Here is a 16250-nt window from a genome sequence, read left to right on the forward strand (position 1 = left end):
CTAAAAATAACCAAAGCTATCATTTAATCTATGTGATGACCCTTCCACTCACCCTATTGCATGCCGTCATCACAATAGTCTGGGGAAGTGAGTACCGTTACTATCTCAGATGGGGCAAGAGAAACTGAAAGCTCAGAAAGGTTAAAAACCTGGCTACTGTCACTCCACTGTGTGTATTCATCTCTTAAGGGAGATGCTTGCATTCAAAGGGGGTGCAATTATTATCTCTCTCTCTCCCTCACAGAATAGGAACCTGAGACACAGAAATGATCAGTGGGCTGCCTGAGGTCACATGGCTAATGAGGGATGAATTGAACATTCTCAAATTCTCACTCACAACCAACTCCTCATGTCCTGCGCTGCCCCACCTCCCAGGTGGGACTTGCAGGTGTTTTAAGAACTTGCGTTCATTGACACTATCGTGACGAAAGTAAACTGGTAGCAAAATTAATGTGAGCACATTCAAATACAATTTATTTTTTAAGCAGCCTGGGAAAGTGAAAAAAGCACTCCTGGGTTCAGCCTCCATCACCTGCTAGCTGTGAGCTCTTGTACAATCTCTTCACTTTTTCCAATCCCCCAAAGTCCTTCCTTAGATTGAAATTGACTCTTTAAAATCAGCACATTCAAGGAGGTAAAGTCGCAGCTCGTCTTGCAGCCCAAATCTCCCATCCAATAGGCCCATGAAAAAGAACCCACAGGCTGGGAGCTTCGCATCAGGTGTACTTGTTTTTGTTTGAGCCTTTTCTTTGAAATATATGGATAATGATCATGTTCTGGGCTAAACATAAAGCATTAAATTCATTAGGGCCATGTCAGGGACTGTGTGGCATGTGGAAAATATTACCATGGATACGGAGGAGGTGCATGTAGATGCTGGCAGCGGGGAGGGAGCCCATGCCTGGCTGGTTGCTGCTAAACAGTGAGTCAATCTGTGTTTCACTGGGGTGTTAGTATTCTGTTCCCTCTCACCTCCTGGAGACCAAGGATATCTCCTTGACATCAAGCTGAGCAGCAGCTGAGTTACTCCTCCTGGCAGCAGTGGGAAGCTGAGATATGAGAGAAGAAAGGGCCTCCAGAGAGTTAGGTGTAGGTGATGGCCCTGGAGCTTCCATTCAGTTATTTCACCAGCATGCACTGAGTGACTGCCATGTGCAAAGCAAGCCAGCAGCAAGCTAAATTCTGTCAAGGAAACAATGTGGAGAAACGCTGCAAGGAGCTTCCACACATCTCATGCCCTTTCACCACTCAAAGACACAGTTTCCGTGCCAGTCTTAGGGCAGTAAGTGAAAGGCTAAAATTAGAACAGATGAATCCCAAAATGCAGAGCCTCTGCTGTGCACGAACCATGAGTCAGCACCTCCGCTGTGCATGAACCATGAGTCAGCACCTCCGCTGTGCACTAACCATGAGTTGGCATCTCCACGGTGCACTAACCATGAGCTGGCACCTTCACTGTGCACTAACCACGCATAGGCTTTGAGTCAGTCTCTGTTCTTGAATCTTGCTTTGCTCAGGAGGTTTTTTTCCTGTTCCTTCCCTGTGTCCAGTCCTCTTGAGGGAGGAAAACTAATCTATGCTGCCACTAATTCCCTTTCTTGATAACAATGCAAAATCATTCTGGCCAAACTGGGATGGGCGCAGTGCTCTTCCACATTTACTTTTTTTCTGCTTTCCATGTTTAGGCTCAAATTTCTAAAATAGACTAGAGATGTAAAAGGGCTATTCAAGTATAAAGTCCTGTATAAACGTACGGTATAAATATTATGATCCTCATCACTTTTAGGAGAGTGAGGTAGAATGATTTTAAAAAATAGGAACAAAGTTACTTCTTTGATCTCTTTATTACCCCCTTCCAATAATCACTGTCCCACTCATCCTAACTGCTCCAGCCCCCTCCAGTCTCCCATCCAACCACACACAGAATTACCACAATCTAAATGCACCCTTTGAATCAGACAATACTCCTATTGTTATTAATAATGATAATAATGTTCTGGTTAGTCACCATTATAAAGATTTTACAAAATACATTTATGGCATCACCAGCCAACATATAACAGGTTATTTTTATTAAGTTGCATTTGTTATCCCTGATCGTCACAGGATTCTTACAAGACAGGTATTAATATGCCCACTTTTATGGTTGGGGAAGGATGATTCATAGTTATGGGAACTTGCTCATACTCAGGAGGAAGCTGAGCCATCTTTCTGGCCCACTACCATTGTTTGATTTCACAGTGATGGATAGCTGGTGTCACCCTCAGAGGCCATAGGTAACCACATCCTCAGATCCTTAACAGCCAGGCCCCTCGCCACCATAGAACTTTGGGAAACACAGAAGCCCGGGATGCAGCCCCACAGGCTCTAATACAGTTCAACTGGGTGGGACCCCCAGCCCCCGCGTAGAGACACCCCCACCCTGCCCCCGCCACCTCTCTAGGTTTAAAAGCCTCAGCAATAAGTCTCATCGGACCCGAGCTGCGATTATTTATGCCTTCCTTTCATCTTTGCTTCAGTATCTTGGTCAGGGTGCTATCTTCAGCCTTTTTGTAGAACGCTTCCCTTTGCATTAGCAGCTTTGCTATAGTTCCAGAATAAATGAGCACAGGAAGAAGACGCTGTCCTACGGGACCGATCCATGTCCACATGAAGTCATCAGATCGGTGTGGGCAGGTGGCAGGCACATCCGCTGTGGGGAAGCGGAAACCCTGAGGAGCCAGCACTTATCAAAGACTAAACACTTTCGGGTTCTTTAAAGGACAAACTCTGAGTTTTCCCAGCATAGTATTTGAGCTATTTGAGGGTCTGAAAAGATATCATACAGGTTACCCTGCCTTTTGACAGTCTTTCCTTACTTTAATCCAAGCCTGTGGCAACCTGATTGTAAACTATTACTAAAGAAATGGCTCTATATTTCTATTCTCTCTCTCTCCTCTCTCTCTCTCTCTCTCCTCTCTGTCTTTCTGTCTCTCTTCCCCTGTTTGAAATGAGAACACAGTTCTTTCATTAGCTCATTAAAACATTTACTCCTTTGTGCATATTTTGAAATCACAGAGCAGATATATATTCTATATCAAAGACTCCAGTGAAATATTGATCGCCTGTGTGTGTTTCACTCCCTAAATTTACAGTAACTGTGACTACGTGGCTTGCTTCAAATACACATCTTACTCTCCAGTCTGAAGTTTAAATCCTTGTGGTAGGCGTTGTACAGAGGATTGCTTTTTATTTTCTGTGCTTAAGTGCAGGGCAGCCAAAACAAGAACATAATTATATCGTCAGAGTCGATAAGAGCATCAAGCCCCTATCAGATCTTGCTGGGCTCAGCACTGCTTCACAGGAACTGCTGGGGAGCTCTTCCGCCACCAAATCCATTTGGCTCTATTTAGGAACTAAGTACAGGAAGGTAGTTATTGTACAAGATTAGTTTCCTGTAGGCCATAAATTGGCAGTAGCAGAAAAATACAGGATGAATTTATTAGCGTGCAAGGTCAGCTAAAAGGAAGACAAGGCTGAGCGATTGTACTTGTTTTCTTTCATTTAGCCCACCTCCTGGACCTCAGGGCTGAAAAAGACCCTCTAACTACTTAATTACTTCTTAATAGTTTTAAGCAAATTCAAAAGGCCTGCACGTTGCTAAGTGCCTGAGGTAAGAGCTGCCTGGGCTACGTTAGGAATGCCTGTTTGGACTAGAGTTTCTGAAACCTGACTAGGCCCCTTATAATCTGAGGCTTTGTGAGTTTTCTGCGGTTTTTTTGTTGTTGTTTTTTTTGTTTTTTGTTTTTTTGTTTTTTTTTTTCTCTTTCCAGCCTTATTTGGTGTTGATTGGCTAAGCATTTACTTTGAAGCTAGAATTTTATACTTGGGAATAAAGAAGCAGCTTCTAATAGTGAAAACATAAAATCCATCAAGTCAAAAACATTGTTTACAACCAGAGGTATGATAATGTGATAAACATCTCTGTAGATATTTGCTTTAAAGAGAACAAGGACAGATTGCATTAAAAAAAAATTTTTTTACAAAAAGAATACATCTTTGAAAATACACAGTTAAAGGTAGCCCAAAAGGTGGAATGTCCTTACACAGACATTTCTACATTCAAGAAGAAAACCTCGCTTAGTTACCTGAGCCTCTGTACCATGTTAGACACATGTAATTCACATTTTAATTATACCCAACGTCTGCAGTGAGTTATGGGAGACCCCTCCTTCTCCATCCCTGCTTCCACTGGGCCTGCTCACGCCGCCTCTCCTCACAGATACCCAGGTGGAGCATGCAGGCCTGCGTGCCTGAAAGTAGAAAGGCAGAGTCCTCTCTGTTCCTTCCTAGAAGACAACCCTGTTTTGGAATATGCTTTCCTGATTTCTTAGTAAACTGCCGCACTTTGATGCTGTAAAAAGCCTGATGATCTACTAGCACCAGCTCCAGTCCTGCCATTTGCAAACAAACGGCCCAGTTAACCTTCACTGGGTGAGGCCATCCTCCACTGAGCAGCCCGGAGGGGTGAGAGGAGCCTGAGGGGGGAAGGTCCGTTCAGAGACAGACAGGACTGCTGTTCCCGGAGGTCCAAGGGATGTCACTGCCTCTCTGTTGTGGCCATTTGTCCAAGCTGTGCTGTCCTGATAAAAGCGTTTGAGAGCATTTCGAAAGGGCAGGTCTTAAACAGATCTCTGGGTGAATTTCACGGCCTCCTTCCCCAGAACACAGACGCAGGGTACCCCACAGAGTGTTCAGGTGCCTAGCCTCGCTCCGGGGTAGGGTAGGGGCAGGCATTGCAACGCTCCAACATTTGTTGAAGGACCGGGTCACAGTAGCTTGGCGGGTTTTCTGTTCCTGTCCACTCCCTTGAGATGTGGGTCTGAGGTGAGCTCAGGCACCAAACCTATTTCTCTGGCATTGGCTAGTCTCATGTCAGGCCAGACTCAACCTCTGGTAACCTTTCCAAAGCCAATTATCACAACACAGATTCAGAAATTAAGGGAGAAGTTCAAAGCCCAAATTGTGCCAGAAGGAGACTTCGCAAGACAGTCTGAGGCCAAGCAGTCGCTGGCAGTTTCTTCATTTACTCACCAGGGAAGCCGAAGCCCCTGGCATTCCTGAAACAAAGATAACTTTTCCTTCCCGTGGTGTTCTGAAGTAGGTTTTAGCCAATCCTGAAAAATCTCAAATCAACAAATTTTTAGCCCTAAATCATGATGTGCCCAATTACCTGCTCTCTGCTTAGCATACCACAGTAATAATAATAATAATAATAAAAGAGAATTCTCCAATGAATCTCCTGGATTTCTTAGTCCAGGCACCCTCAGAGACATCTGCTTAGATCCTATGTCTGCTTCTACAGAAAATACAAAGGAACGTGGCTCTAGAAAGGAGGGAGTGTGAGATGCTAGGCCAGAAATGATACTGATAGACTTTGAAAATGATTTGGAAGTTCTTGTGACTATCACCCTCCTATGCAGCTGCCCCGAGTTAGACGTGAAGACTGAAGTGGAATCCTGCAGCAGCCTGTCCTCCACCAGCCTGCTCCTCTGTCTTCCACTCTACCCCGGGCTGCAACCCCAAGCCGCGCAGCCAGCGGCAGCATCACTTCATTGGTGGAGGGCTGCTCTGTGAACCCACAGGACGGTCCCTGCCTCACAGTGGGCGACGGTGCACCCTCCACCTGCTGAGTGATGTGACCTCCACACCCACCGGGATGCATGGCAGCTTGGGCCTCACTGTCTCCACTTTGCCCAGCAGCAATCTTGCCTTTCTGCCCCCAACTCAGACACCCACTACCCACCTCTGTGGCTTCACAGGGGAGATGTCCTGTTAGGTTTTGGTGCCTTGTCCCCAGCACATGTTTTGGGTTTTTTTCATGGTTTTTTTTTTTTTTTTTTTTTCGAGACGGAGTCTCCCTCTGTCACCCAGGCTGAAGTGCAATGGCCCCATCTCAGCTCACTACAACATCTACCTCCTGGGTTCAAGCAATTCACCTCCCTCAGCCTCCCGAGTAGCTGGGATTACAGGCGTCCACCACCATGCCTGGCTAATTTTTGTATTCTTAGCAGAGAATGGGTTTCACCATGTTGGCCAGGCTGGTCTCGAACTCCTGGCTTCAAGTGATCCGCCCGCCTCGGCCTCCCAAAGTGCTGAGATTACAGGCGTGAGCCACTGTGCCCAGCACACGTGGTATTAAAGCCATGGACCCTACCAGGTCCTCAGCTTCAGAACAGAACATGACTGTGACTTGTTAGACCCAGGAATGGGAAGGAGGAAAAAGATTCTTCAGGGCCACCAAGTTCTTTTGCTGCACTTCTTGAAAGACTATCAGAAGCATAAAATTGATTATCTTCACCCACACCCAGCAACCACACACACGCACTCCTGACTTAGGGAAAATTATATGCTGTCGAAGAACCAGTGGTAGCAAATGCTTTTCCTCACCAGTCAGTTCAGAAAATCCTGCATTTATCTGGCGCAAAGACCACATCACAGATAAAGTCTGAACATGATAACTGCAGACCAACAGCAGCCCTATCCCAAGGCTCAGTCAATGCCACTCTCAAACCAGCAGAACAGACAGGACTCAGACAGGGTCAGAACACAACAGTGTAACATCACTGAGGAAGTAAACAAGTCACCAAAGAAACACCAGAGAAATTCATGGACAATATTCCAGGCATTACCGTGTGAGGGCTAGCATGTTAAAAGACAGCGTATTGTATTGGTGTGTTTTTTCAAATTTTTATTGAAAAATTCAAAAATGAGGAAGCAAAATGTGGTATTTTATATATATATAATATATATATAATGTGGTATTACATATAATATATATTATATTTATATAATATATAAAATATATCATATATTATATTTATATAATATATATAATGTGGTATTATATATATTATATATATCTTTAATGGAATATTATTTAGTCATAAAAAAGGAATGAAGTGCTAGCACACACTACAACATGGATGAACCTTTAAACATTATGTTAAGGGAAAGAAGCCAGACACAACATACAATGTATGATTCCATTTATCCAGAGTACCCAAGCCAGTCATGACAGGAAGTGGATTAGTACTTGTAAGGGACTAGGAGTCCAGGGAATGGGTATCATGACTCTGGGGCTTCTCTTTGGGAAGATGAAATATTCTGAAATTAGTTGGTGAAGATGGTTGCCAACTTTGTGAATACGCTAACAACTACTGAACTATACACCTTTTAAAAGTTGATAGTATGATATGTGAATTATATCTTTATGGTGATAAAATAAATGAGGGGCAGTGGCAGATAGAAACAGAAATGACTTCCCTTATCCAATATGCCTTCACACCAGCATTCATGTCGAGCCACTTTTATGCAGCAATCTCTTTTGAGACAAAGGCCACTAGGATTTGGATGGTTACCCAATGTTACAATGAAACCTTCTAGAGGAACTGGTTTACTCAGTTTCCTGGCTAGCTGACATGTCTCTCTTTGAGTTTTAGTTTTAATGAACCTGCTAATTCCAGTGGAACTAAGAGGCCTCCAGAAAGAACTGCCAACTTGGTCAAGACCTTAGTAGTTTGAATAACGTTGGCCTGGAAACCATGCACATTTATCTATTTTGTAACAAAACCCTAACTCAATGAAATGTGTTTGTCCTTAACTAGTCTCAGGGGATTTACATTTTGCCATCTATACGGCAGGGTTTCCTTGCCAACTTGAGCTGGATTTGCAGGCAAGCCGATTTCCCAACTTAGGCACTCTAGCTTTGTATTCCCTTATGCACTTTTCCTATGACCTGATGACGGCAAGCCCCCTGGCTCAGATCCCCAAATTTCCACATCAGTAAATGTTGAGAAAGAAATTATATTTCTTAATTGCTTAGAAACCAAAGACATACAGGGGAAATGGCATCATGTCCTGCACTCGTGGATCTTGAAGACATAAAATAGACCTAATAAACTAAGAATATAAACAGACAACAGAGATTTCATTTCCCCTAATCGTCAGGCATTTCAGTGGCCCGGGGCTCCTTGTGAGCCACTCTATGGTGGTAAGTCAAAGAAAAAAACACATTACCCAGGGCGACAATGGACTCTCTATCAGAATGCACCTAGTTTCCTAGTTTTCCCTTGTTTATTCCTAGTTTCCCGTTATTATTTACAAAGATATTTGCCAGTTCTGGTCCTTAATGGTCTATGCATACATTCCTTTCTGGGTTCTGACCTCTCTCCCTTCGGTCTCACCTCTGCATCCTGCCTAATTGCGGCTTATCCTTCAGCTTTGCCCTGTTGATTCTCGATGTGAATTCCTGGAGAGGCTAATCCTCAACTCTCTCATCCCTCAAAGGAAATAAACAAATGAATTCCTTCCACATTCTGCTGACCATAATCACTGAAGGATGTGCACAGTGAGGGCTAATTGCTTGCTGGCTGACTGGTTGGTTGGTTGGTTGGTTTGTCTCTATCTCAGCAATCTCTGATTAATTCATCGTGCCCTATTCTAAATTCTAGGACCTGGAAAAAATGCCTGCCACACAGGAGAAATTTAACAACTATATACTAGATAAATGAATGAGGGTTAACAGAACTTTGTGGCTTAAATTTGAGATACAAAACTATGTCATAGGCTCTAGGGATCCTTAAATGTAAGAACTGGGTTTTTTGTTTGGTTGGTTTGGTTTTTGTCCCAACATTTCTACCATTATGGTGTGCCTGAGCATAGAGCTAGGAGACAGGACACTCGGGCTTGAATCCTGGCTACCATGGGTGTTTTGATGACCTCAGATAGGCGATGCATCCTCTCAGATGGACAGTCAGCTACATAGAGGAAGAAACTGACAAGGGACTCAAGGAGGAAGCTCCAGCTTGATTTTCAGCCTAAATAACAGTGCAGTGAGTATCTCCTGGATTCCCAGTTTCTGGGACCATGTGTGCTCCCCATGCTTCTTAGAAATAGTCTGCTGATGAATCTGGCTTCTCCACTGGAGTATGAGCTCCTGATGATGAAGGCTGAGTCTTGTCTACCTCATGTCTACACATAGTAGGCACACAATGAAGAGTTGCAGACAAGCTCAACTTCAAATATCATTTGAAGGAGAGTAAAGTCTGAGTCAGATCTTTAGTATCAGTTGTTTCCTGTTAAAAATAACATCTTTTATTTGACAAAACTGTTTCAAGATTGTCTGCCAGGGTAAAAGTGAAGTCAAGTTCCTTGCTGTTCCCAGTGTAAGAATAACATGAGTAAAATTCACAGTATAACCTGCTAGGACTCTCAGAAATCTCTTGGTTCTTTCCTGAAGGTTCATGATGCCATAGTAAAGACTATGAACAACCAATTCCAGGGAATTCTATTACAAAACTAAAAGTAAACAGGGAAATGCTGTGTAATTTTTTAAAGGCACTAAACAGATAAACAGTCTTTGTTGGCAGTAGGAATAAAAACTTCCAATATTCCTGTAAAATTATAAGCAAAATTAGTTAGCTTCATAATTTTTTTTCTTTTGCAGAGCAATTTTATTGGTATTATTGAATAACATGTGATATGGTTTGGCTCTGTGTCCTCACCTAAATCTCATCTCTAATTGTAATTCCCCTGTGTCCAGGGAGGGACATACCTGGTAGGAGGTGATTGGATCATAGGGGAGGTTTCCCACGTGCTGCTCTCATGTTATTGAGTGAGTTTTCATGGTTTAAAAGTGGCAGTTTTCCCTGCACGCTTTCTCTCTCCTGCCACCATGTAAGACTTGCCTTGCTTCCTCTTCATCTTCCGCCATGATTGTAAGTTTCCTGAGGCTTCCCCAGTCATGCAGAACTGTGAGTCAATTAAGCCTCCTTTCTTTATGAATTACCCAGTCTCAGGTAGTATATTTATAGCTGTGTGAACATGCATGAATACATCATGCCATGATGATAATTACCATTTTTAAGTGCTTATGCCTGTTAAGAGCTTTTTCACTCATATTACCTCAGGGGAACTCTCCCATTCCTCAATAAGGTAGCCACTGGTATCACCTCTATTTGACAGGTGATGACACCTGTACACGGAGCTGCTAAGTGTGAGGATTGAAATTTAACTCAGGCTGTCTTGTTCTAGCACCCCCACCTCCACATGAACCTCTCACCACTGCCACAATAATGAAAGCACAGCTGTCAGAGATGGCAACCCAGGGCAAGACGACTTTTTTATTATACATTTTGTATATTGAACCTTTAGAGCATTAAACAGAGTAAATGCCAGAGCCCAACTTACAAGGTCTATGAAAAGGTCAAAGTCTCCTTTTACATCATCACCACTGGAGAAAAACCTAAACAATAACGGTAACCAAAGTCCAATAATGTCTTCTTTCAGAAGACCAAAGTTTGAATTCCTCTATCATGAGGCTTTGATAGAGACCTGCTTAATTTTTTTTCTGGGGATTTACAACAAATCTATTTTTTATAATTCTTCATTCTCTGTCTTTGTAATGGTTTTAAGGGATAATTACTATTTTTTTTATAAACTTAACGAGTTACACAACAGTGATCTTTACTACAAATTTTTGTACACTGCTTTCACTGGTAACAGTATGGGTTCATGCTCCAACCCCAGCTCTGCCACTTACAGAACTGGGGGACCTGGGCCAATTTATTTAACTTCTCTTTACCTCAGTGTTCTCTGTAAAATGGGAATAACAATAGAACGTCTGGTATTAGGGTCTTATAAGGATTAAAGAAATTCATATTTACAAATTGCTTAGAAGAGTGCCTGGCATATAATAAGTGGCTCTGAAGGTGTTTGTTGGATAAAAACAACTTTTGAGCTGATTTGGGGCTGGAGGAAGGACAAGCAAGCAAAAGTGCTGAGCTGAGAAGACTCAGGCCACACACCTCCCCTTGGTGGTGCACATTACAGATGCTGCCAGAGAGAAACTCAAACAATAGGGTGAAAAGACTGGGCTTGAAGTAAGGTTTTGCCAGGGAGAATCAGATTAGCGCTGCATTTCAGAAAATCTGATCTGGCAGGGATGGATTGGAGAAACAAAAAAACTGGAGGTAGAAAAGTGTGGCCAGGAGTTAGAGGCACAACCCATCTGTGAATCAAAGAAACCCAAAAGCAGATGGGGTTGGAATAAGGGTGAAAGAGAGAGAAGGGAATGGGAGGGTCGGGGAAGGCACTGGAGTTACTCTCAGACTGAGAACTGGGCAGCAAGGGCTCAAGGCTTCTGCGAGAAACAGGTGAAAGGGGAGCTCATTTGAAAGCAAGGGTGAGTTCAAATGCTTTGAATAGTTTATGTCAAAGGCAAGGGTGGGGGTTCAGGTGGAGATGGATACTGTACAGTTGAAAACATGGACTAGGGATCAGCAGTCAGAGGGACTAAACTGGGGATTTGGAAGTTGTTTGCCTAGAAATGAAAGTTGACATCTTAGAATGGATGCTGTTGGCTTAGATTTAGGAGAGACTAGATGAGAGAAGAGGGTTAAGGGAGGAGCCTGACAGAACAACAACATTTAGGGGTTGGGAAGGAGAAAAAGAGCCAGTGGAAGCAAGAAAGACGACGCGAAAGAGCCTCAGGATGGAGCTTTCTGGAAATGGAGAGTTGCCACTGAGTCAGACTATGCAGAAACTGCAGAGGCTAATACATTAAGAAATTCATCAGACTGGGCAGTAATGTGGTTCCTAGTAACACTCAGCAAGCAACGTCAGTCATTCAAGGAGAGGGGGTGAGTAGATGATAAGAAAATAGAGAAATCTATGGTTCCCAAACTGCAGTGGATAGATCCATGGTTCCCGAATTACAGAGCATAGTTCTCATAGCTTTTTACAGGCATGCACACTCCCACACCCATCTCACTGGCCATGATTTAATCGTAGACCACAAATAAGTGTAAGCAAGACTAGAAGATGCAGCCTTTATCCCAGATGATGATGCACTCAGCTAAGCACTGAGAATTCTGCACCTAGGAAGGAAAATGGACATCTGGTAGACCTCAGCTTCCTCTGCCTCATGTTGGATAGATTATTTATTAAGAAATCCAAAAGCCAGGCATGGTGGGTCACACCTGTAATCCCAACACTTTGGAAGGCTGAGGCGGGCGGATCATTTGAAGTCAGGAGTTCAAGACCAGCCTGGCCAACATGGTGAAACCTCATCTCTACTAAAAACGCACACAAAAAATTAACTGGGTGTGGTGGCACATGGCTGTAATCCCAGCTACTCAGGAGGCTGAGGCAGGATAATCACTTGAGCCCAGAAGGCAGAGGTTACAGTGAGCTGAGATCTCACCACTGTACTCCAGCCCTGGTGACAGAACAAGACTCAGTCTCAAAAAAAAAAAAAAAAAAAAAAAGAAAAAAAGAAAGAAAGAAAAAGAAAAGAAAAAGAAATCTAACCATGAATGGGCAGGAAGGCATTGGCTGTAAATTGCAGGATGGCAAAATCAAAAGTCAGTCTTTTGTTTCCTTTTTGCTTTTTTATTGTTTTGTCTGTTCCTCATAATTTGGGATCTGTCTAAATATATAGATAGGTGAGACCACAGAGAAACACAGCAGGGGTGCTATTGAGAAAGATTCCTAAAGAGATGGGAAGGAGAAACTCCAATCCCAATTCCACACATGCAAGGTTTTTTTTAAGTCTTGAGAACAGATAAAGTAAAAGTGTTGCTTTGATAGACGAGTCAGAAATTTAAAGTTTTTTATACATGCAGAATAATATATCATATCATATTTGTTTCCTGACCCTTCTATAATAAAGTACCATAAACTAGAGGCTTAAACAACCGAAATGTATTGTCTCACAGTTCTAGAGGCTAGAAGTCTGAGATTCAGGTGTTGGATTTGCCGGACGGTGTGGCTCACACCTGTAACTCCAGCGCTTTGGGAGGCCAAGGCAAACAGATGGCTTGAGCTTAGGAGTTCAAGACCAACCTGAGTAACACAGAGAGACCCCGTCTCTACAAAAAATACAAAAATTAGCCAGGAACGTTGGGGAGCACTTGTGGTCCCCACTACTCAGGAGGCTGAGGTGGAAGGATCCGTTGAGCCTGGGACCGGAGGTTGCCGAGAGACATGATTGCACCACTGCACTCCAGCTTGGGTGACAGAGCGAGATGTCACTCAAAAAAAAAAAAAAAAAAAAAGGCGTTGGATCCTTCCAAGGGAAAATCTGTTCCCTGTGCTCTCCCGCTATCTTCTGGCCTTGGCCTCCCTAGGCTTGTAGGTGGCTGTCCTCTCTCAGTGTCTTCACATCATCTCCTTCTACAGGTGTCTCTGTGTCCAAATTTTCCCGTTCTATAAAAACACCGGTAATATTCAACTAGAGGCACTCTAATGGCCTCATCTTAATCATCTGCAAAGATTCAACTTCTAAGTAAGGTCACATTGGTGAGCATGGAGAGTTAGGACTTCAGCATTTTTGGGGACACAATTCAACCCCTTAATTTAAGAACAGTTATCATGACAGTGTTTCTATTCAAAAACAAATTCCATTGTTATATAATTTCCTACCTAATGCTATAAAATGCCCAAGCAATTTCATTCACTGGGGTTCTCTACAAAAATTTAAAATGTAATTAATACTTCTATACTTCTGTCAAACATTTTATGTATTTACTTTGGAAAGTTTATTTATCCATGTACATCTGAACACAAATTGGCAACCAATTTTACTAAAGCCAATTTTACATAAGGACACAGAAATTATGTTAAAATTCAAGGTCAACATTCAAATTCTGAATCTTAATTAAGAGTAATTATGAAAACAAATGTTATGTATCGCATGGAAAGCGGCATAGGACTGTATGGAGCAGTTTTATTCCTCATCACCCAATGGCCCAATGGTGGAATCAGCCCAGGCATCCTTAACCATGGTACCTCCCTACTGGGGACTGCTGTTCAGAAATGAAAAGGAACCAAGAACTAACACAACAAGTTGCATGAATCTTCAGAAAATTATGCTGGGTGAAAAAATCTAATTCCCAAAGATGATATATAATATGATTCTTTTTTTATAACGTTTCTGAAATGTCAAAGTTTTAGAAATGGAAGAGAGATTACAGTACCCAGAAGTTAGGGATGGGGCAGGCAGGGTGAGAGGGAAGAAGATGTGGAATTGTTCAGTGTCTTGACTCTGGTAGTGAATATAAGAACCTACACAGGAGAGAAGTGTATAGAACTTACACACACACAGACACACATATGCACACACATGCACACATGAACACATATGCACGCACATGTGTGTGCACACACATGTACACACATGCATGCACACACACACGCAAATACATATGCATACACGCACACACACTACTGGTACTACTGAGGAAATCTGAATAAAATCGGTGGACTGTGTCAATGCCCGTATCCTGGCTGTAATAGTTCTACCATACTTTTACAAAATATCACCGGGGTGGGGGTAGATTTGGCAAGGGGGTACATGAAGTCTTTCTGTATTATTTCTTGCAACTGCACATGAGTCTACAATTATCTAAATGAAAAAAATTATCTAAATGAAAAGTCAATTATCTGAATAACTATTTCTGTAATGAAAGAGTCATCTCGAGCCTTGGCTTTACGTATTGTTAAACCTACTTATTTTGAAAATAATTTTTATACTTTTTAACTACAGAGCTGTGGTGAAATGCAATACAAATATTATAAATATTGTTTTTTAACACATCAATTAGTCACCACAAAGACAAAAAGCAGAGTTAAAAGGAAAAGTCAAAGAGGAAATGCTATTCTAGGGAACTAAAATAACAAAACAACATCCAGATGGATTAGATAAGAGATGAGAAAGATGACTAAAGAGAATCCACTCAGATAGATAGAAAGATAGACAGATAGATAGATAGATAGATAGATAGATAGATAGATAGATAGATAGATAAATATTAGGTACCCCGGTCCTTGGTTGAAAACTAAGATAGATTCGAAGCCATTTATTGTGGGTTCATAAATCTCCCCTTTATAAAAAAAAAACTCTACCCCATTATTCAATTGATTCCTTCATTATTTCTAGAAGAATTTTAAAGTAAGGCTAAAGAAAAAAATAGTTAAATTATGTTGAAAGCCCACACAAACCTTATTTATAAATTATATTCCAAATAGAAATTCCTTTCCATTTATGCCTCTGAACAATTATCATATTAAATGCAAACTTTGCTCACCTCTCTCTGTATCTGAATTATCAGATTGTCTCAATCAGGTTCAACCTGACCGCCCTGCTTAAGACTGCCCTTAGCACATCACCCATATCTGGCTTTGTTTTTTTGTTTTCTTGTTTTCTACAATATTTATGACATTCTACCATACTATATTAGGTACTTATTATGTCTATAGTTTATTATCTGTCTTCCTCTTTCAGAATATAAGTTTAATAAGGCAGAGGTTTTTTTGAAGGGGTGGGGAAGGCATCCATTAATGTACCTGGAACATAGTAGGTACATAATCAATATGTATTTGTTGAATGAATGAATTTTAGGCATTCTATGGTCTAATTTTCAGTGCAAACTTTTTAGGTAGGGACTAAAAAAGGAAATAAAACTGTGTATAACTTCTTGTTGTTGTTACCATTGTTGCATAGACATTGTTTTTATGGCATAAACACTCAGACTGAGGCAAGAACAAAGGAGTCGACCTTGCCATCCCTGTAATAAAGTTCCTAAGCACCTATAATGGGAAAAATAGTGTGATAAATGTTGAAAAGTATTTTAAAAAACAATCAAGACATGGTCATGTTCTTGGTAGTTTACAGTCCAGAAAGATTGCCAAAACACATCCACGAATACCAACCCCCCAGCTGTAAAATGATCAAAACCATAAGAGAGACATAGACAAATTCTACCAAAAAAAAAAAAAAAAAAAGTAAGAGCTGACTGCTGAGTGGAGGGCATCTGGGACTGGAATTTGAGGATGGAATAGCACTTCAGTTTACGGAGATAAAGCATTTTCTGGGTAGGAAGCTTGTGGAGAAGCTGAAGCCTCAGAGCCCATATGGGGAGCTTTGATTGACTTAGGAAGCAGAGGTGTGACACAAAAAGGGGAGAGGTAATACTGGGTCCAGATGAGAGGGTCTGGGGGCTAAGTCAGGAATATCGTACGTGGTGAAGAGCCAGCCAAGACGGTGTGCAGTTAACTAGAAAACATGGAATTACACAATAGTGCTAATTGTAACCTATGAACCATAGTGCCAAGGTTCAGCAATGGAAGGCATGTGCCATTAGGGCCCAGAGCAGTGGTGCTGGTTGTCATGCTCAGAAGCGAGGCAAGGTCTCCAAGCTACCTTCTCC

The sequence above is a fragment of the Chlorocebus sabaeus genome, chromosome 3 (genome assembly GCF_047675955.1).
Source record: "Chlorocebus sabaeus isolate Y175 chromosome 3, mChlSab1.0.hap1, whole genome shotgun sequence".
NCBI lineage: Eukaryota > Metazoa > Chordata > Mammalia > Primates > Cercopithecidae > Chlorocebus > Chlorocebus sabaeus.